Genomic DNA, 24,300 nt, shown 5'->3' on the forward strand with positions numbered 1-24,300 from the left:
TCCCTGTACACCTATGACTGTGCCCCCACTCACCCCACCAACACCATCGTCAAGTTCGCGGACGACACAACCGTGGTTGGACTGATCACAAGAGAAGATGAGTCAGCCTACAGGGATGAAATCCAGAGACTGGCAGTGTGGTGTTCAGATAATAACCTTGTTCTGAACTCCATCAAAACAAAATAACTCATTATAGACTTCAGGAAAAACAGCACAACACCAGATCCACTGTACATCAACGGCAACTGTGTGGAAAGGGTTCCCACCTTCAGGTTCCTCGGCACACACATTGCTGAAGATCTATCCTGGTCTATCAACACCACAACATCTGTGAAAAAGGCCCAGCAGCGACTCCACTTCCTGAGGATCCTCAGGAAAAACAACCTAGAGGACAAGCTTCTGGTGTCTTTCTACCGCTGCTCCATAGAGAGTGTGCTGGCATATTGCCTAACCACGTGGTGTGCCAGCTGCTCAGAAAAGGACAGGAAAGCCCTTCAGAGGGTCATCAACACAGCCCAGAAGGTCATCGGCTGCTCACTGCCTTCTCTGGAGGAACTCTTCAGCCAACGTTGCCTCAACAGAGCAGGCAAAATAATTGCAGACTCTTCACACCCTGGACACTTCCTGTTTGCTCTTCTGCCCTCCGGTAGACGCTACAGGTCAATTCAATCAAGGACAAACCGAATGAAAAACAGTTTTTACCCCAGAGCCATACGAGAACTGAACACCGTCAAACGCTGAACTGAACAGTTACAACTTCCAACTGCACTACTTTTTAATAGTTGTATTAACCTATGAACTGATCGACATCAGAGATGCAAAATATCATCCCTGTGTTGTTTTTTTATATTGTAAACTGTATTTAAATAATGTGCGGGCATGTATGGATGTGTGAGCATGTTTAATGTGTATACGTTTATATAGATAATATATTTATTCGTTGTATGTGGAAATGCACTGCGAGGATTGCTTTTTTAAATTTCGTTGTACCTGGTGCGATGACAATAAAGGAATTCTATTCTATTCTAGCAGAGAGAGAGAGAGAGAGAGAGAGAGAGAGAGAGAGAGAGAGAGAGAGAGAGAGAGAGAGAGAGAGAGGGAGAGAGGGCTTGAGAGGGAACTCGAGAGGTGACTTGAGAGAGAACTCGAGAGGTGACTTGAGAGGTGACTTGAGAGGGAACTCGATAGGGAACTCGAGAGGGAACTCGAGAGGTGACTTTAGAGGTAACTCGAGAGGGGACTCGAGAGGGGACTCGAGAGGGAACTCGAGAGGGGACTCGAGAAGGAACTCGAGAGGAGACTTGAGAGGGAACTCGAGAAGGAACTTGAGAGGGGACTTGAGAGGGGACTCGAGAGGGGACTTGAGAGAAGAGACTCGAGAGGAGACTTGAGAGGGGACTCGAGAAGAGACTCGAAAGGGGACCTGAGAAGGAACTTGAGAGGGGACTCGAGAGGAAACTCGAGAGGAGACAAGAGAGGAAACTTGAGAGGGGACTCGGGTAGGAACTTGAGAGGAGAATTGAGAGGGGACTTGAGAGGGGACTTGAGAGAAGAGACTCGAGAGGAGACTTGAGAGGGGACTCGAGAAGAGACTCGAAAGGGGACCTGAGAAGGAACTTGAGAGGGGACTCGAGAGGGAACTCGAGAGGAGACAAGAGAGGGGACTTGAGAGGGACCTTGAGAGGGAACTCGAGAGAGAGGGCTTGAGAGGGGACTTGTGTCGGTCGGTACGCCGACAGGACACGGGGAGCTGGCGTTGGCTAGAGAGCCAACAAGAGACGAGGTGCTGGAGTCGGCCGGTACGCCGACAGAACTCGGGGACCTGGCGTTGGCCGGTACGCCGACAGGACTCTGGGAGCTGGCGTCGGATGGAGAGCCAACAGGAGACGAGGTGCTGGAGTCGGCCGGTATGCCGACAGGACTCGGGGAGCTGGTGTTGGCTGGAGAGCCAACAGGAGACGAGGTGCTGGAGTCGGCCGGTACGCCGACAGGACTCGGGGAGTTGGCGTCGGCCGGTAAGTCAGTCCTGGAGCCGAAACTGGAGTCGGGACCATGGCTACTGGGGCCGGTACTGAAGCCGGAACCATGGCTGCTGGGGCCAGAACTGGGGCCGGAACCATGGTTGCTGGGGCCAGGACTGGGGCTGGAACCCTGTTTCTGGGTAATATTTTTTTTAATTTATAATCCATAATTCCATTTTTATGTAGCCACCAGAGTTATCGCAGCTTCTGGTCTTGGCTATGCGGCAGTCTCACACACACACATTACCAAATAAGGAGTATGTGGGAGTTCCCCTCGATTCCATTGGCTGACGGTTAGAAAGAGATGTCAATCAGCAAAATCGAACATGGAGGGCCAGAGATAGGTCAAATCCACCCTAATGACCCCAGAAGTGGATTTTTTTGTGCTAAATCTCTCTAAAAAGGTCAAATTTAACTTGTTTTACATCAATCCTGATACAGGGTACTTATTATATGTTGTAGTTTGGATTCCTAAAGCTTTTAGTCTACCATCCCATCATTCAAGGATGGTTTTCACTATAAGTAATTTTTTTTTTTGGACAGACACAATAATTCACATTTTCTTACTGTGTTCAATCTGAATTCACTTTAAAATAAAAACATCTATATTGATTCTGACACTTTTACATCCAACTCACAGGTGTAACCTTGCTTTGAGAAAAAAGATTATTAATTTAACCCTTTTAGAAGGGAAGATATGGTCATTTGTTCTGGGAATGTCATTTTCGAGCCTGAGACCTGAAAAACAGGCTCTGGGTTTAACAGGTTAAATGCATCAATCTGGTGCATTTTGAGGGGAAACTAAAGAGAGATCTATGGGAACAGATATGAAACAGAACTGTATACATTTCAATAATCATAAAATCATGGCCATAACCAATAACATACTATTTCCAATATGAAAACAAAAAAAACTTAAAACTTGTTTATTTATTTATATTTGGTTCATTTATAGTTGTGAGTGTGTCTGGGCTCCTGAATCAGCCTCACCTGTCTCCCTCCTCTCCCTCTTCTCCCCCTGCTCCTCTTTGAGGCAGCAGCAAAGACTAGTTTTAGCTCTCAACAAGTTTTAAAAGTGTATCTTACCTTTTTTCACCTAGTTAACTTTTCTTTTTTTTATTCATGCATATTTTACTAATCACTACCCCCTCAAATGGAAATATGTGTTTACATAAATGGTGACCAAACCGTTTGAGACACACTGAGAACTTAGACTAAGTTAACTATCTAAACACTCAGAGTCCTTTACCTCACCCGAGCTGAGGTTATCCCGAGCTTGAATGACACACAGAGACCAATCAAGGGCTTTGATTTATGATCTGTATGACAGTGGCCATGTCGGCAGGCCACATCATGTAGACAGCCAGTCACCCTGTGTTAGGCAGACCCACATTTTCGCAGTGTTGCGTTCACAATACATACAACAAATAATTAAAAAATCCTCAGGCCAGCAGGCCACTTAACATGCCAGGCCATCGGGAAACCTCCCGGTCCTCCCGATGGCCAGTCTGGGACTGGGTACAGGAGGCGTAGAGCGAGGGATCATTGTCCACAAGTTAATCGATTGCAGATGTCATCGTGGTCGCGGAGGAAAACCTAAATTGGTCGCGAAATATACTTGGGCGGCCGTTAATATACCTGGGCGGCCCACCCAAGTATAGTCTATTTGTGGGAAACCCTGCAGATTATTTAGAGGTATTAGAAATCATGTACGCAGCTCGCGACGTAACTAGGAGTCTAGTGGACGGTATCAGTATTACAAGTAAAAAAAAAAAGAATAATATATATTTTTTATTAATTACGTTGTTTATAAATGTATCTGAGTGTTTTGACCGGCTCATAGGCCACAACGGAAAGATGAAAAGACGTACACGAGTTTCCAAAAGCCATGGCACATTTATTGCGGTTGTTCAGTATAATGCACAAGATGGATGGACGAGGGGAGAGGATCGCCGTGTTATTCCTCCTGCGGCCGGCTTGGAGAGAATCATGGCCGCCATGTCACTCCGGGCAGCTGGGCTTAATAGCACCTCGGCTCCGGCCAGGTGTCCGCGACCGCGCTGATTGGCCTCTTCAGCTCCACCCCACTGTAAGACCTGTTACACACCTGCACACAGGCTCTGGGGCTGTCACACTGAGGGCCGCCATTTCCCCATCCCTGGTTTAGAGTATGGCAAAGGCATCAGCTATGATTTACCAGCTGTTAACCAAAGCATTTGGTGCGTGTGGCGAGCTACAGAGCTCAAAAAGGAGGCATCCAGGCTACACAGCAACACAACAAACCGGCCTTGTCTCCTAAAAACCATGTGCCCATAAACAAGAACTTGATTGTAAATTAAGTTTTCCAATGATTCCTGGAACGAGGCTTGTTGGATTGATGAAACTTGAGACCATACCGATTTCAAACCTTCACCCTAGTCCTACTAAAAACAACAAACAAAGTGAAAACTACATATCCCTCTGTCTTGTAGTAATGACGTCCACACTTTAATTTATTGTTGTTGAAACTGACACCTTTAATGCATGATGTGTGCCTATGATTAATACACAAGTGTGCATAGGCCACAGGCTTCTCCTTTATAGCTTTAGAGTTATAAAAGTAGTAAATAACGCAAGCTCATGCGAATATAGAAGTCGGCTGAGATTTTAATGTAGGGTTTGTGAAGGCATCGGTAAAGACAGATGACAGACTTCTGAGAGAATACATTAATACCATTGACGGGATCTGGAGGGTCTGTTTTTACAGTGCAATTTCTGGTGCTGTCAAAACAGCACTCATCTCTGTGCTGAAACCAGACAGAGAGAAAGAAACTTTAAGAACCTCTCGCAACAAATTCACAATTGACATTTTGATTTTTTTGAAGATGACCATGGCGAAGCAAACTTTTGTAAAGACAAAAGCAAACTGCTAGTACTTATACTGCAGACAAATCCACTGAATAAATACTGGAGATTCAGGACTCGGAGGAGAGAATATGTGCTTACTGTTGTGGCCGTGAGTGAATAACAGATAGACGGAGAGACATTTGAGAGTGAGCACAGAGTAAATATAAATAAAAAAAGGTGAGCCTCTCAGCCATGGTACTGTCCAAATCCAGAGTGTGTGTTCATGCTGTATTTTAAAGTCATATTTGGCACCTGAATACTTACCAAGGATGACGGACTGAGATCTATATCTTCGAGGTCCCTCTTACAATGATTACTGAGCAATACAAATACAGTTATTTCTATGATAAAAAGACACTGGATCTAGAAAAGCTGCATGATCATAGTTTATCTTTTTGCATTGTGACGAAGGTAACTTCGTCACTGTGAACTGACGGCTTTGGGCCTCGTAACTCAGCACTTTAGTGAACAGTTTTGCACTTTATTAGCGTGATTGCACAGTACCGTTTGGCATGGCATATTTGCACATTTTATATAATTTATACTAATTATTGAGATAGTATGGATTAAACCGTATTGATTGAAATGTCGTCTGGCAGGTGCTGGTCGGGTCCTCGGCTCCGCCTGACAAGATAGGGGATTTAGCGAGAGCGCCGAAAGTGCTTATGCTGGGGTAGAATGACAGCGGTTAAGAATAATCCGGGTGCAAATAATATGTGGGGGTGTAGACATCATAGCGTTAAGTGGCAGTAATTGTTCAAGTGCTGACTGCATTTAGTTGGGTTTGTATGTGTGTACTTCTGTTCAGTTATAAGTTTGTGTTTGAAAAGTGTTCCCCCTCCCGTTATGTCTGTTGCTGATTGTGTGCACCTGGTGCCCTATGTTGTCTCCTCCCCCCTCACCTGTGTCTTGTTGTGCTGATTAGAGTGTGTGTATTTAGGCTCTGTTTCCCTGTCTGTTGGAGGCAGGGACTGTGGGTGAGATCCTGGTGGCTGCAGGCTGGGCTCATGTGAACAGCAACAGCAACAGCAACAGCAACAGCAACAGCAACAGCAACAGCAACAGCAACAGCAGCAGCAGCAGGATTGAGGCTGTGTGTGTAATGTGTTCATGTTTTAATAAATGCCCACACCGGGTTGTATTTTTGGACGTTCTGCCTCTGCCTACTTGCTTGGTCGGGCCGCTCAATTGTCAGCTTCACATGCATTGTGTCAGAAAAGTATTTTTTCTATTGACTTTGCAATTTGTCTCAAAAATGCTTTTACTGCTGCTGGCAAATCATATCATGTCCAGGAGATTGTTGCTTGAGTTTTCGAATTAAAGATTGATGAAAAGTTTACATAATATTGTGTTGTATCAATCAATGAAAGAAGCAAACAGACTTTTACTGCTGCCACTGCCATCTTTTTCAAAAGACTCTAAATAAATAGAAAAATACATCGTCTTTTTCCATCGGTGTAATGCTACAAACCAAGCAATGATGACTACATTTTTTCTCAGTCACTGTGCAGTCTCACCTTTGACCTTCCTCCCCTGGCTATTTGCTTGAAGGGATCACAATTTGTCAGCAGCACATCAGAGGTCATAACTGTCCGTCACAGTCAATCAATCAATCAATCAATCAATGTTTATTTATATAGCCCAATATCACAAATGTTACATTTGTCTCAGTGGTCTTCACAGTGTGTACAGAATATCAGTATGACAATACGACACCCTCTGTCCTTAGACCCTCACATCGTACAAGGAAAAACTTCCAAAGAAAACCCAGTTTAAAGGGAAAAATGGGAGAAACCTCAGGGAGAGCAACAGAGGAGGGATCCCTCTCCCAGGACGGACAGACGTGCAATAGATGCCGTGTGTAAACTTCGAATAGCCCTTTTGTTCGCTATGACCCTTTGTGAAAGCAATTCATGTTGAGCAAAGCAGGGCAGGCCTCATAATGAGTAAGTAATAATGAGTCCAAGCTGCTTATTTGAGAACCAAGGTCCAAGGGTGATCGATTGAAACTTGTATGAGGCAAAGCCAACACAAAAAACACCTTCAAACCATTCATGGATCATTTTGTATCATTATGTTTGAAAGTGGTGTATGGATTGAGTAACTGATAAAGAGGCCTATAATTTCTCTAGCTACACCATATACAACGATACAGCATAATCCAAAATACACGTTTTCTAATAGCATATTTTAACAAGTGACACAACTATACATCATCTCAAACCAAAGACATAACTGTATATCCGTTAATGGACATCACTAATTGAACCTGATGAGACACAGTAAGGACAAAGGGTTAGCATTCTCAAGGTTACTTATTCTTAATAGAGATATTCTGCAGCACTTCCTACTTGAGCCATAACCAAAGTACTCCACCTCGATGCAAAACCCTGAAGAACCAAGATCCAATACACCATTAATAATGCATTTACACGATTTACATTGGAATTAAACATGAACAGTGTCCAATTGTGACACCTGCTGACCAAGAGCAACAATGCAGCCAATGAGAATCACAGAGAACTTCAGCATTTTTGGAAATATTTACCACTGTAGCTAATGTTGCAGCCGTTATATAATCGTAAGCATGTTAACCTATGTGGAGACATGGTAAAGGAAGTGTATATGTTGTACTGGGTAGGCTAATTGATGCACAACATTGATATGTAAATGTACTTTTTCAGTCACAAAAAGTAGCAAATAGCCACCTGTGGATGTAACAATGAGTTTGCATAACTAGACAAACATAAGGTAATTTGTTATTGATGAGTGACTAAATTAGTCAATTTGAATTAGATTGCAGTGTAGTATACATCAATATATGTATGTTCCTCTCAGAAAACAAGTCAATACACTTTGCAGGGATCTAAGAGACATAATCATGATCGTTATTAAACTCTTATGTGTGATAATAATGAGTGAATCTGGATTTGGCATGGCACTGTGTGAATTGGCTTGAGATAATGCAGTACGGAGCTCCTGAGAGACGGATGCAGGGATCAATGTGAAGGCAAAATAAGCTGCACTGTTGCGGCATCCCTCCACCCACACACTCCCCCTGCTCACTCGCATATACGTAATCCAGTCATCTCTGCTAGAGGACGTGCGTACTGTATACAAGTGTGTGACCAGCGTGTTTCTGTGCGTGTTTGTTGTCCACCTTTGCTCTCCATCATTCATTTCTCTCCTTGTCATCCTTCCACCCCTCTTTTAATTCATCCCCATCCCTCCCACCTTGTTTTGATCTCCTTCTCTCTCCCTCTCCCCCTCGCTCCCGGTCATATGCACCCATCTTTCCACCCACACTTGTGGTTGGCACAGTCGAGACCCCGAAAAGCAGCACAATTTTGGCGTGGGGTTATGCAAAAAGAATACAAGAAGCGGTGCGGCACCACTGCCTAATGGTGTCTCCATGGCAACTAAGGGAGCAAGGCCCTGCGATGCAGTGTCAAACTAACACAGGGTTTTAAAGCTTAGTGAATAAACTCGCTTTGTATGCTGCTGGGATAGGGTCAATTAAAAAAAGTAAAAGTAAGCCCTCGCTTTTTTACTGCATTCAACAAACTTTTAAAAAGAGAAATATTAATGCTTAACATTTTTTACAACACTTTTCCTTCTTTAACAACCCCTTAACATCCAGTTTTAAGTAGCTTTAATGTTAAAGCACCTTAATCCGCTCTAACAGAATCATATCATCAATCATATCGTATCATCTTTTCCTGTATCATGTTTATGAGCATCACACAAACATGATACAAACAAACTACAAAAGATTATACAAATGTCCCCCCCAAAAATAAGCCTGACATAGTTCATATGTTTGAGGAATCTTTGTGGTCACCCCTAACCCTTACCCTAACCCTAACCTATACCAAGTGGTTGCTTTAATCCAGACCACAGTTGTTATCTGACCTTAACTAAGTGGATTTAACCGTATGCGTCAGAAGATCTTAGTTTTAACATGACATTTGTCAGTATAGGAATTGGCACAATATTATTGCAATAATGTATGGTTGCCTTGTTTTTTTATGTAAAAAATAATGATAATGTACTATTATTAATAACAATTGCATTTCTTATGTATTAATTCCAAGAACTTTCAAAAAACAAAAAGCCCCACATACTACATGCACTACTTTACCGCAGGAAAACAAGTCTTAGACACACATAACATCACACAGTAGGAAAGGTTTATGCCAGAGCACACAAGTTTATCATCCTGTGACTTGGTGTTTCAGAAGTGGGAAGGTGCGCCAGCAAACTACTGCTGGAGGTAAAGGGAAAAAGCATCGCAGCTGAATCGCAGCTGAATCGCAGCATCCAGAAAGAGAGGGACTGATGGAGTCAGTTGGCCACTGCTTGAAGTCAAATCCATTATCCCAGCAGGCCTCACACTAACTGATACACGTGCAAAACAAACACACACACGCTAGCTGACTAAACTGACACCAGGCTGATGGTCTACAGCGAGTTGGTCGCTTTGGAACACCTTATTGACCAGCAGGGACTTAATGTAACCAGCCAGGCCACCATCTGTTTGTCCCACAAAAATGTTAGCATCCACCCAGAGCTGTGGAGCATGATCCCTCGTCGACTAACCAAATAAATACCCTGCCATAGCTCTCAACCATGTCAGCTGCTAAAACGATGATCCATGACAAATTAAACTTGTCCAAATTAAGCTGTCAGCCATTTTCCAACTCATTCTCCATTTCATTCAAAACACATTCCCTTCTCGAGGCTACAGATGTGCTTCTTTTTATTTATGTAACCCTTTCTCAGAGGCACTTCACTCTCGTTCCAGTAGCTGGTCCCTCCTGGACTGTGACAATATGCATCCTTAAGCTGTGCAAATCAACACGTGTGGCCCTCAAACCACGAAATCGGAGCTCTGCCAACATCATTTCATTAGCGTGGAGATGCGAGCTGAATCAACGTCATCAGCGTCTTCAAAAAGCACTTCACTACCTGCAAACGTTCACAACCCAATAAGCTTTTTAAAGAACTCAGGCCTTCCTCCGCTCACTTTAAGATGTGCATCTCCAGGCATTCTGCACACATTGAATTCATTTCTCCGTGTCACAGTTGTAATAGATGTTTCTAATTTATTTGCTATTCATGTGAAATGATGTAGATCAGTATTGCAAAAGGCTGATGTTCCATGTATGGTCTCAGCTACATGTGGAGATGTGGGGGGAAGATAGGCGGCTTGTTTCCTCTGATTTGTTTACAGTGGACAGCTGTGTTCTTCGTTTGAGAGCTTCACTGTCAAAAGATGGGAGTCCACTGTGAGCCGCCAAGAACGCTCCAGATGCTTCTCCTTCATCGGTGGATTCTTTAAATCGCTGTGTCCTATGCAAATACTAATATGTTCATTTCCTCATTCTGAGAATCACCTGTTTAATTCAGAAGCTTGTTGGCAGTGTGCACCAAGCGGACATCGAACAAACATGTTGCATGGTCACAGCTCAGCTGAAAGGTACCGCGGCCTTAAGCAATCTAAACCGGACATACACACGGGCCATGTTAATCACTGCGAGGAAAACGCATGATGCAAACAAGCTGTTTGTGCGATCAAATTGAGCCGCCACTCATTCATCTTGCTTGAAAGTAAATTTGACAGCCTCATTTTCATCAGGAGAACAGCTGTATCCCCGGTCAGGCTGCTGAGAGGGACAGACCCAACACAGCAGGTGTATGACAAGACAATCTCTACCCTGTCATAATCCGCCAGGTTAATAAATACTCTATAACTAGAGTGCTTAAGTTTCGTAATGCCACTTAATGGAGGATGGTGGGTTATTTTAATGTGTATGTGCACACACCCATACAGAGTAGCTGGATGTGATTCTGATACTACTGCAAAGTGCTCAGTCATTTGCTCAAAAGCAATGACAGTTATGGTGGTTCGAGCTTGCATTTGGATTTTTGAATTAATAAGGAGCCACGCTTCATGAGAGCGCAGACCGCGGATTGAAATTCACTGCACTCCCCCAGAGCTGTGACACTTAGGGTTGGTCCTATACTTCCAGCTCCTTGATTACGTTTCACAAATGCAATTGTCGTGTTCCTTCCTATGCACGTCAACATGAAGGATGCAAAAGCAGCACTTGCGTTAAGCAGGAACACACACACCTTTGTAATAAGTTGCTCTTCCAGATGAAGGGAGATAGAGTTCTGGGTCAATGACACTTCAGCAAGACAGGAGATTTCTTTCACTGCGAGTCCTTTTCCTGGCTGGTTTACACACATATAGATCCAACAGTTGTATGATACACATGTAGGAGAAGCCACCATTGAAACTGTAATTCTAATTAATGAGCCACAGGAACCTCTGGAGGTGTATACTTGTTTAGACAAAACATACTGTGTCCATTGCTAAAAACTGGGGAACCCTCATTTAAATAATACCTAAAGCACTATATCCCCAGCGTATGGGCTTTAGTGATCCAGATGTTCAAGTACGACAACCAAACGTCAGACACAGGCTTTTGTTCCCATCAGATAGGTCCACCTGCACCTGCAAAACCACCACACACACACACAGCTGGAAGTTACTTTGGATTACAAGCATCTGTTCAAATATTACAGGTAGATAGATGAAGAGCCTCTATAAGCAGGCCTTCTCTGTCTGTGACTGAGCAACACACTTTGCTGGGATAGAGTGTCTGCACTGCAGCAGTGGACATGGACGTCCAAAGCTTCTCCCTCTAACTGGCTGCAGTGTCTCCGTGCTTCAGCAAACAGGCTGATTTACACCGGGAGGGGGGGCGAGGACCCGGGAACCCAAGTTGTAAATCGTCACCAAGTCGCCACCCACAGTCCAACGCCACCCATTACCGGATGAAGAGACTGCACTGTGCCTTGGACGAGTGTTTCCCAAAAGAGAGTTGACGTCACAACCACGGTCGAGGGACGAGAGAAACGGTACATAGTGTTGAAAGGGAAACCAGACACTCACACATGACAGTGGATGCCCACACATGCACTCTCTCCTTGAGACACTTCATTCAAAAGAACATGAAAGACGCCCACTCAGAGCTCAACCTTGCATGTGAGTTTACGCATACAGCCTCCCACACAAACGCATGTACGTGCACACACACTCAGTGGAGTGTGTGCCCTCGATGCTGTCATAGCATCTCCTTGTTATCATCGGTGCTGCACTGCCCTCCGCACACACTACGTACACAGGATTTCCCTCAAGAAGAAACAAAAAGATTGCTGCACTTTTTTATACCCCAGCCCACCCCTCAAGACACACACAGAGACTCCAATACACATGAACAGAAGCTACCACCACTCCCAGACACCTCATATACATTTAATTATGGATGACTGAGTATAGAACATGGATGTGATGTACAGTAAGAGAGGGCAAACTAATCCTGCTTCAATATTTAAAAAGAGCTAATGATTTCAAGTTGCTGCAGTACATCAGAATGTATTGCAGAGCTCTTCGGCAAATATGATGCATGCTCAGAGAACATAAGTGATCTATTGTAAAGCATATATTTCACATACACACTATGCCATACATGGCTTGTTTACACACAACTTCTGCCAAAATATAATCTCATTTAAAATCCCCCCTCAGGGACAAACAAGCAAAAGACGCTTCTGTGTCATCCACAACATCAGACGCAGAATAAAAACATCAAGCCAGGGAAAGAACTTACCTGACAAAGTCTAAAAGCAGGAGGTATCAAAGAGCACGAGCTTCTCTGTCACCCGGAGACAGCAGGACATCACAGAGTCATATGTGCAGGAGATGTTGGATCAAACACTTCCTGAGCTCTTCCCTTCTCATCTCGTCTATCCTATGACTTTTCCCCTCACATTTATCCAGACCCCTCAAGTAGGAGAGAGGACGGCAAAAGAACGAGGGATGGAAACGAAAAGAAGGGTGGTAAAAATGACACCGAGATGCTCAGATCTCCTCCACTGAGACGAGTTGCGAGCGCAGCGTGAGGACCTTCCACTGCAGCAGAGCAGAGCAGCGCGCAGAGAGAGAGGGAGAGGAGAGGCAAAAACAGGCATTCGCTGCTGCTGGTTCCAACAGCATGGTTGGAGCAAAGATACGGGAGTGGAGTCGGGATCCTGGATTTCTCCTTTACCGTGCGAACAGATGGAGAGTTATGAAGAGAATGGGTGAGAGACAGAGGACAGCAACAGAGATAGTTAGAGGCTTTTTTTCCCTTTATTACATGGCAGCAAGCAGACACTATCTCTGTCTGTCTTGCATGACACCTAATATTTGGTATCCCCTTCCTCGCTCTACTACTGCATGTTAACCACCATTCTCCAGCTTGTTCTGTGTCCTTATCTACAGTATTGCCGTGGATAAACTCTTACACATGGCATCTCATCAAGAAAAAAAGCTCTTGCAGCAGAAACCTATCTGTTAGTGCTATAGCCACATTTAAGGAAGAGATTCCACCAATACTTAACTCGATAGTATGTCTGCAAGTAGGGGAGGAAACTTATACAAAATGTACACCACCCCAAATTGATCATGTTGTTGATAGTGCTATAGATGCGCTGCGAATACAATTAGACTCTGTTGCTCCTTTGAAAAAGAAGAAAATAAAACAACATAGATTAGCTCCATGGCATAATGCCGAAACCCGCAAAATAAAGCAAAAGTCTAGACAACTTGAAAGGATATGGCGTTCCACTAAACTTGAAGAATCTCGTTTAATTTGGCATATTACTCTCAATGAATATAAGAAAGCACTGCGTAAAGCAAGAGCAGCCTACTACTCTTCATTAATAGATGAGAATAAGAATAATGCAAGATTTCTTTTCAGCACTGTAGCCAGGCTGACAGAGAGCCACAGCTCAATTGAGCCTTCTATTCCCATAGCACTCAGTAGTAATGATTTTATGTGCTTTTTTAACGATAAAATTGTTACTCTTAGAGACAAAATTAATTACCTCTTGCCTTTGACCAGTATAGTGTTATCAACAGCTCCCGGAAACGTAAGTTCTAATATTACACTAGATAGTAAACTAGAATGCTTTTCAGCCATAAACCTTGAATAATTACACTCAATGATTCTCTCTTCTAATCTAAACCATCAACGTGCATGTTAGACCCAATTCCAACTAAGCTGTTGAAGGAAGTTTTTCCATTAATTAGCACTTCTTTATTAAATATTATGAATATGTCTTTATTATCAGGCTATGTTCCACAATCATTCAAAGTAGCAGTGATAAAACCGCTTCTTAAAAAGCACAACCTCGATCCAGAGGTTTTAGCCAACTATAGACCTATTTCTAATCTTCCGTTCCTCTCAAAAATTCTTGAGAAAGCGGTCGCAAAACAGTTGTGTGATTACTTAAAAAACAATGATTTATTTGAAGATTTTCAGTCTGGCTTTAGAACACATCATAGCACAGAGACAGCTCTGGTTAAAGTCACAAATGACATTCTAATAGCCTCAGACAAGGGACTTGTCTCTATTCTTGTTTTGCTCGATCTCAGTGCTGCATTTGATACTATCGACCATGATATCCTATTGCAAAGACTAGAGCACTTAGTTGGCATACAGGGAACTGCTTTAGGCTGGTTTAGGTCCTATCTATCTGAACGCTCTCAGTTTGTACGTGTTAACGATGAATGTTCCACGCAAACCAGGAGTTAGCCATGGAGTGCCACAGGGCTCAGTGCTCGGACCTATTTTGTTCACATTATATATGCTTCCGTTAGGCAATATTATAAGGAATCATTCTGTAAACTTTCATTGTTATGCGGATGATACTCAACTATATTTATCAATCAAGCCTGATGAAATTAATCATCTAAATAAAATTCAAGACTGCCTTAAGGACTTAAAAACGTGGATGACCTTAAACTTTTTGATGTTAAACACGACCAAAACTGAAGTTATTGTACTCGGCCCGAAGAATCTACGAAACAAATTATCTAAAGATATACTAACTATGGATGGCATTAATTTGGCCTCCAGTGAGACTGTAAGGAATCTTGGCGTTATATTTGATCAGGATTTATCCTTTAACGCCCACATAAAATCAATTTCAAGGACCGCCTACTTCCATCTACGTAACATTGCAAAAATCAGGCATATCTTGCCTCAAAACGATGCAGAGAAACTAGTCCATGCATTTGTTACTTCTAGGCTGGATTATTGTAACTCTTTATTATCAGGGAGTACCAAGAAGTCAATCAAGTCGCTTCAGCTGATTCAAAATGCTGCAGCTCGTGAACTAACCAGAGTTAGGAAAAGGGACCACATTACTCCTGTTCTGGCTGCCTTACACTGGCTCCCTATAGAACACAGGATAGCATTTAAAATTCTTCTTCTCGCCTACAAAGCCCTTAATGGGCAGGCGCCATCTTACCTTAAAGAACTCATTATACCCTACTGTCCTACTAGGGCATTGCGTTCCAAGAATGCAGGGTTGTTGGTTGTTCCTAGAATCTCTAAAAGTACAATGGGAGCCAGAGCCTTTTCTTATCAAGCTCCACATTTGTGGAATCAGCTTCCAGTTTGTGTTCGGGCGGCAGACACCCTATCCGTTTTTATGAGTGTGCTTAAGACCTTCCTTTTTGATAAAGCTTATAGTTAGGGCTGATTAGATTCAGCCCCTAGTTTTGCTGATATAGGCTTAGTTTGTCGGGGGTCATCTTACTTCTTCCTTCTCTCTGTCTATACCTGTGTACTCTCATGTTCCGATTAACCCAGCTTCCCCAAATGTCTTTCTTTTTGGTGTCTATATACGCTGGGATCCGGAGTCATGGATGATCCTGCGGTCCTGTGTCCTGGATCGCGAGCGCTGGATCTTGAGTCGTGGCTGTGGTCCTGGATCATCGGTCCTGGATGGATATCCTCGTGGATTCATCTTCCTATTATATACACACATGCATTTCCAAACATTTGGACTACCTATGTTGTAAATGTATTATCTTTTCAATTTACACACGGCATCTATTGCACGTCTGTCCGTCCTGGGAGAGGGATCCCTCCTCTGTTGCTCTCCCTGAGGTTTCTCCCATTTTTCCCTTTAAACTGGGTTTTCTTCTGAAGTTTTTCCTTGTACGATGTGAGGGTCTAAGGACAGAGGGTGTCGTATTGTCATACTGATATTCTGTACACACTGTGAAGACCACTGAGACAAATGTAACATTTGTGATATTGGGCTATATAAATAAACATTGATTGATTGATCAAGAGCCCTTTCAAAACATGTCTCCTTTTCTTCCAGAATGCCATCATTACCGCTGATAATGACTGTCTTATTATTTTCTCTCTCAATGCCTGGCTTTCTATTTCTTTCAGTCAACAATAATGTGTAACATAATGCAAACAAAGCATAGGTTTGTTTTAAAAAATATATATATATTATTATGAAGGGCAGACCATCTATTTGTATTTATTTGTTTTTTTTTTAGAAAGGGGCAGGTCACATAAGATGTTATTCTTCTCCCTGCTCCTTTTCGCTCAATGGTGGAGTCATGTTTTATGGCAATTGTTGTACATTTGGTTTTGCGTACCATGAGCGGGACAAATAAAAATGAAATGAAATGAAATGAAACCTACACTATAAGGGAAAATATATTTATTTGTAAAATGTGCGCAAGAGAAAGGAGTGCACAGTGCATGATGGTATATTAAACTTCCATAACTGGCCAATTTTCCCACAGAGTATTAATACAAGGCTTCAGAGTGATCAAAGCAAGGTGAATTGTAAAGGGAATACTCTCTAATAATGTGGTGCATTTAGATAGCTATCAGTCTCTGTTATGGGGCGATTGGGCCACCTGCTAAAGTGCCTTGCTGTAACAGGGGAGCAGGCTTTTAGTGGGAGTCCTTCGGCCCCAGCAGGGCCCAAGGTCGCTTGGCAGAGCTGCTTGCCGGCAGCCCAAATCCATCAATGATTAACAGTGGCAGACAGGATGGAGCAGCTGTCAATCCAGATCTATAGTGTCGGCCCAGAGCCCGGCCAGCCAACAGCCGCGCATTCCAACGCTGCTCGACCAGGTAGAACGGGGATTTATGAGCCCATTGAAAAAATCCATTCCCCCAGCACTGGAAAGGTGGGTACATGCATAATACTGATAATGTTCCCTGCCTTGTTCAAGTACACATATTCAAGAGAACAAGGGATGAGAGGGAGGAGAAGGTGGGCTGTCTGGGTTGTAAATTAGGCTGTGCTTCTATCAGATGGGTTGATAGAGAGATATCTGTTGGATTAATATAACTCGGTTATATTTTTGCTGTAATCACATAGTTCAGTTTAAAAATCATTCTTTTATTTTGAAGTCCAGTTGTTCACTGGTGTAACTTATTGTTTCTTTAAGAACTATATTTCATTCACCTTCCTTTCTCCCGTAAGGTAAATTAACTATTATTACAATCAGTGGAAATTGCAGCCCATGAAACATTCAAGACATGCCATTGAGGGCACAGTTAGTCATCGAGTCGAAAACATCTCAAAGTGATTTTCTATAATGATGATTTGATCCATTAGGTCTCTGAAAGGCTTTCATGCCGTTCATGTGTGCAGGCAGCCAGCAGGGAATACTCCAATGCTTCTGCTATGTGCCCAGAAATGAATGACGTCATCACCAAAAGCAAGACATGTGTGTCCTCTGTATTTTCCAACTGTGAGAGGTGAACACAAACATATTTGTACTTTGTAAGTGCCATTACTGAGTATATGAATTATCAGCGGTGTTACGATTAACTGATGATCGGAAAATCTTCTACAATTCTTCTAAATTATTTTACACAATCACCTGCATGAAATTTGAGAAAGAAATGTTTAAGGATGCCAAACATCGTCTGTGTGGCATCAACTCACTACGTTCCTAAAAACACAACCGCTTTAAACCAAAGAAATGTCAGGGGATTAGTGCGCTGATCTGCAAGTTAAGGGGTCAGCATTTCGATTGTATCTCCTGATAACATGTCGAAGTGACCTTGGGCAAGATGCTTAACCCCAAATTGCTCCTGTAAGCATGTCTACGATATTGATTGTATGTAAGTTGCCTTGCAAAAATAGCTTCAGCTTAATAATATATAATGCAAGTCAACACAAGGCGAGTTTTTAAAAGACAGGCTGCACACCTTTAACCTTTTCAGTAAGGTAACAAACTTGTTTTACTAATGCTACTTGTAAATGACCCCTAGTTCCTCCGAGTTGAGGGCAAAGCAGTTACTTAAGCATTGTGCTGTTTAACTACAGGGACATGTGCCCATACAGCTTTATTGTAAAAGACTTCATTCAGAAGGATAACACTGACCCAGTAACTAAAGCTTCCCAAAATGAACGCTATGGCTGATTCCACTAACTGTCCCGAACTCTGTTGGACTTCTCCATGTGTCACTTCCACAGGTTTTTAGTGTTACAGTAGGCGAGACCACTGGGATTGTAACATCCCAAATTGCAGCCGACACTTCTAATTTGAACAAAACAGAAAACAAATAAAAATGTATGCTATTAATGTACAGTGTAAAAGTTTTCATAATAACGTTTTTTTATTTTCTGTGAATTAATCATGTGACCTGTTTTGATCCCCTCAAATAATTTGAATCAGGAATCGATGAGAACAGGAACCGATGAGCAGGATGAGGATCATTACCGGAATCATTAAAATATAAACACACATTAAGTAAACAGAAGTATTTTAGTGAAAAATCTTCTAGGGAGGGGCTTAAGAGTTATAGGCATTTCCCTCTCATGTTTACTTCTGTCGGTTTGCCATTTTCTGGTATTTCTGATTCAGTTTTAGAAAAATACAATTGTTTAATTAATTTAATTATATATTGCTTTTATAATCAATAAGTAAATGACAGACAGTGCTTGACAATGCTCAATTAGATCAAAAGTCAAAAGCTACACTTTTAAGTAATCTTATGTAAGCCTCTCAGCCATCCTTTTTCTTCCCCAAAACAATCCACCTTTCATTTTGCCCTTCTTCTTGATCTCTCCCATCTCCTTTTTTTTCCTCAGGTATCATCAGTGTCTGAGCTCTCCACCTCCTGAACGTACAATACCTCCACTCTTCTGTGTCGGATGTTTCTCGGTCGGCTGGAGAATCAGGCCCTCCTCTTTGTGTATAACAAATCTCATCTCACAAAAATATTCATTTCACGGGTCGCTGTCCCATACAAGACAATATCCACGCAGGGAGAGGCATTACGCATTATTCCCTTCTCTATTCAAATTGGAAACAGCGAAGTGGGGCTGTGCCAGAGATATCAGCCTCCTGCTGCACGCAGCCTGTCCTCGTAATGAGGTTGCAGCCGCGGCTAAACTATTCATTCTAGTCATTCAGCCGCTGACCTTATCATTGCTCTCCGATGACTTTGGCTTAACTGCGTTCAGAGGAGACACGCCTCGCTTTTCTTGTTGTGTTGAACTGATGTGCTCTTAACAGTTTGTCATCGTTCAAAGATACATATACCACAGCCCATGGGGTCACCTCACTGCTGAAGGTGTTGTCAAGGAAGGGACAGAGCTCTTTTCCTCGTTGTAAAACACATCAGCCTCCCAGGGAATCCAGTGTGTAGAGTGTACATCAACTTATTGAAGACATGTTACTGGTTTTCCATAATCCACATCTTGTTTAAACTCCTCTGCATCTCATCAGTACTTTTCCCAGAGTAATATGGTGCAAAATTCTTGATTTTTTTTAAAACCATAATTTTTCTAAATAATCAATGATAGTATTCATGGGGAGCCTTTTTGTTTTTATAAATCTGAAATGTGCCTTCTTTACAATTGTTTTAAAGTTAAGCGTGTATTCTATAGTTAGCTAGTCTGAGTGATATCGGCCTCAACGTTTTTTGCTGCAAAACAAGTTCGCTTTTATTGTGAATCAGTCACAGGAAAAACAATGTCTTTACCATTGGGAATGTAGCTGACAGAAGTACAAATATAAAGCACCTGTAAAACAAGACATGGCCATTTTTTTGGTTATTTGGCAGGGTATCAGTTTTTTAGATTGCAGGGAGTAATAGAACATAAATGAGTTGTCACAGTGAGCTGTTGTTTGATGAGTTTTTAAAAGACAGGCTGCACACCTCTAACCTTTTCAGTAAGGTAACAAACTTGTTTTACTGTCCCCCTGCTGATGTGTACTACCACTCATATCAGTATATCAGATCACTCTTCATCACAGTTGATTGGTTCACTGTACTGCAAACAGATACATATGTTGCATCACTGACAAAGTAGTGGTACTAGTATGGTACATGCAAAAACACTGCCTCGAAAATTAGAGGGAGGAGGGGATGGGCACCATGGATGTATAATAAGAAATGGCTACAGCGTGGGAGGTGGGGTCTTGTTCTATCCTATGAGAGCTGCTTATTGGCGCATTAAGACAAAATGGCCTAACTTTTGAGAGCGAAACGTCACAGATTACCCGTCATGCCTGGCTGTCAGAGCAGAAGTACCCGTATGTGTAGTCACAGAGCATGCGCAGTTGAGTTGCCCCTTAAGCACCGCCCCCCGAGCTCCCACTCTCGGCTCACTAGAATGAACGGAGAGAATAAATCTAGATTCGGCTTTTAGTGCATTTTACAACTTTAAGGACCGAAAGATTCTAGTAAGGGCTATAAAATAGTTATAAATAAATAAACATACTGGGTAGTTTATTTAGTTAAACAAAAATTATCCACTGATTTACAGACGTCTCTTTCCCCATGTTAGTCAATGGGAAAAAGTAGTTTTGGGCCGGGTGACGTCACGGACTGATACGGAAGTTGCAGTACCGCCCATTTGGACACAACGAATATTGGCACAGAGTCTGGCGCACTTCCTGGGGGCTTGATGGGCACGCGCTAATAATGAGGCTTTGCTTCTATCAGATGGGTTGATAGGATGATACCTGTTGGATGAGTACTCAGCTAGCGGGGAACATTCTCACAACTTTGGCTAACATTACCTACAGGTTCTAATAATGTTTTAAAGAAACGTTTTAATCTGATGTTCAAAGAAACTTTTTAGGATGTTTATTATTTCAAATAATGTTCCTATAAGGTTTAAGGTTAACTAAGACATAACGTTTTAACTGCAACATTCAGAAGATGTTTTGAGAATGTTATTAAGGCCTGAGATGACAAAGTGTTTTATAAAATGTTCCTTTAATGTGATACGTTAACAAAAAGGTGGAACATGTTGCCTGCAACATGCTAAGGATGTGTTTTAGACGTTGTTGGGGTAACACATTAAAGATGTTCTTTATAAAACGTTCCCTCAATGTTACATGATAACAAATGAAGTACATTCTCCAAGAAACATTCTGAAAATGTTTCAGGATGTTATTCTTTTTTATAAAACGTTCCTGTGATGGCAAATATTAACACGGTCATGGTCAACGTCAGAATTATTTCTAGAGTGCTTTAAAAAACAAACTTGTTGCATTTGTTTGAAAAGGCTGTTTTAAAAAAATCTAATGTCACCATATTTTCCTTGTGAAAAAAACAAACAAGCACGTAATTCATGATAAGTTGTAAGCAGATATTGCAAGTTCCCAGCTAGAAATGTTTGTTACCATTCGTTGTTCTAGGAATGTTTTCAGCGGGACGTTTTATTTTGGTTCCCAGAATGTTTTTCTGAAAGGTAGGATCACGTTCTTTAAAAACATTCTTGAAATGCTTGGTGATAATCTTCTTAAGATGTTTTTGATAAAAATTTTAAGATGTTTTTGATAACATTGTTAGGACATTGTGCCCTACTGTTCTTAAAACATTTTCAGCAGGACGTTTTAGTTTGGTTCCCAGAATGTTCTTCTGAAAGGTAGGATAACGTTCTCTAAAAACATTCTTGGTGATAACTTTCTTAAGATGTATGAGCACATTGACACAATGAATAGGACGTGTAAAAACGAATTGTTGCATGCCAATATTCACTCACATGCACTTATAATCACACTAAAGTATGTAGGCCCACAGTATTCATAATGTCATTTGTGTAAAATATCCGAAAAATAATCACACTTTGTTCTGACTATAAAGGTTGTGTCTCGTATGTAGGTTCTAACTGTTGGATAAGCTATCTGGCCGTGTGTGGTTTGTGAGGGCTGCGTATAAACAGTGTCCGCTGTTTATGCATATTGGATACAAATCGTTATTGCACCCTTTAGATTTCAGACCGACAGAGAAGAACGGACCGACTGTCACTGCCCGTCACTGAAGCCCCTGTTAGTGTTTGTATGTGTTTGTTTCTACTGTGTGTCTCTCTCTACCCCCCCCCCCCCCGGCCTGCTGGTCTGCTCGACACGGTTGGAAGCAATCTCCAATCAACCACACCTGCAACCTGCTCATCAGCCACACTATGAAAGCCTGCAGCCTGCACTCATTCCCTGCCGGATTGTTGCCGTGAACGGTTTGTTGCGTGCCGCACTAGCTTTTTACCAGCATATTCTTTGACAACTTTGCCTGCTTTTGCCTCACACTAATTTGTATGTCTCTCCCAGGAGGAATCCAAGGCCTTCCACACTCCCAAGACCAGCCAGGCCTCTCTACCCACCCTGGAACAACTGTTTCCCACTGCCGCCATAACCAACCTCCACTCCCAGCTCCCCTTTTCTAATAAACAAATGTTACTTTCACCAGCTGATTCCCCTCCAGTACATGTGACACTGACAGAGACTTGTACTAGCTGCTGGTCGCATTTATAAAAAAAAAGAAAATACTTCTGATAAAGCGGAACGATAAACCACGTTATCATACTCTAAAATAATAATATTCTGGCAACATAATCAAATTTAACTTGCAGCTGAAAACGTTTTAAGAATAGTATGGCATAATGTTTAACAATATTATCAAAAACATCTTAAGAAGGTTATCACCAAACATTTTAAGAATGTTTTTAGAGAACGTTATCCCACCTTTCAGAAGAACATTCTGGGAACCAAAATAAAACGTCCAGCTGAAAACATTCCTAGAACAGTGAATGGTAACATTCTCAGATTTTTTTTAGAACCAAACATTTCTAGCTGGGTATTTGCTCAGCACTATTCTTATCTTTAGCTGTCAATCACTTGTCAACTCAGTTTTTTAACAATTAAATGTTGATGTCCAGGTTTTCCCTAGTGAAACTTCTGGTTCGCCTCCCTTTTTTTTTTTTAAACACCACAGAAAAAGTAAATCAATATAACTTTTATTTCAAAATGTGCTTTGACTTGATACAGCTGATATCTCAGAGCACATGCTATGATACCTGTGTGATGTAATTACTATAATTGTCCCTAAATTGGCAAAGCTACTTAAGAGACACAGGTAATACTCCTGGTGGTTACCGAATGTACTCTTATATTTAAAAAAATCATTAGAATGGCTCAAGTCAAAATACCTGGATTCACCTCTATCAGTTTATTTCACTAAAACAAGTTGGGATGGGAATTAAGAATCGGTATCCATTGAGAACCGGTTCCTACTGTAGCTTGATGATGGTTTGAAATCTGACTTTAATCCCAAATATTAATGCTTTACGGCAATTGTGACTGTCTGACATTACACCCGTGTCATGTTTCAGTTTGGTTGTAACTGGAGCTATGGCAGAGACAAACAATGCTTAGTAACCCGGTGCTAATAAACCTGTATGTAATCATTTTCAAGCAACAACTTATCAGGAATCGATCAAGGAATTGATAGAAAAAACGAGGTCGATAAGATGAAACAATAATGGAATCCATTTTTATCAATTACCATCCTTAAAATACAGCACAAAAAATCACATTGGATATGTTTTACACCAATATCTAACATCCAGCTGTAACACACACATACACCATTTGAAACACTACAGAGCATCAGTTGTGGTTGTGTGTGTTTCCTGCACAATGTCAAAACTACTGTGACATGCAATGTATCCGAGAGGAAATATCTAAGTCTATCAGACAAATCATATCCAGAGTTAATTTAATACTGTGTCTGTATTCCTGGCATATATGGCTCTGCTTGCAGCTGGATAATGTCTCTCCTAGTTTATCTGCTTTCTCTGATCTCATTTGCCGTTACATTTTGTTGTTGCCTTGTGTAAATGGTGTGTGTGCGTTATGTAACTACTTATTAAACAGTGCTGTGGTTATTCAAGGTGATATCACCCACAGTATACATGGATATATGATTCTTTTTTTACACCCTCACAACCCGCCAATATGTCTACATTACACTGCTGTACATCGATCCTCACCTCAGCTGCACACCGGGGAATAAAGCAGCTTCAGAGTGTTGGCATCATTTACAGCAGCCTTTAAAGATACAGGAGGCTGTCGGCGGACTGACGCTGTCTGAATGGGTCAGCCATATTCACAACATCCTCAGGCTATGCGAGTAGTGTACTGCAAACAATAGTGTTTAACCCAGATTCATTTTGCATGTCATTCTCTCATTCACGTCTCCAGCCGCCTGCA

General features: G+C 42.0%; 1 protein-coding gene across 4 annotated transcripts in view; it reads right to left on the bottom strand.

Annotated features, from left to right (window-relative positions):
* The window catches only part of dlgap2a (discs, large (Drosophila) homolog-associated protein 2a), a 243,718-nt gene that overhangs the window by 145,027 nt on the left and 74,391 nt on the right, over nt 1-24,300 (bottom strand). Inside the window, exon 1 of one of the 4 annotated variants that reach the window (XM_034111273.1) lies at nt 12,587-13,088. The exons of the other annotated variants lie outside the window; for them this stretch is intronic. The gene's annotated coding sequence lies outside the window, so the exon portion shown is untranslated. Of the gene's footprint in view, nt 1-12,586; nt 13,089-24,300 lie in introns of those variants that run through there. 4 annotated transcript variants of the gene reach the window in all.

This window comes from Pseudochaenichthys georgianus, chromosome 22 (genome assembly GCF_902827115.2).
Source record: "Pseudochaenichthys georgianus chromosome 22, fPseGeo1.2, whole genome shotgun sequence".
In the NCBI taxonomy this organism is placed as follows: domain Eukaryota; kingdom Metazoa; phylum Chordata; class Actinopteri; order Perciformes; family Channichthyidae; genus Pseudochaenichthys; species Pseudochaenichthys georgianus.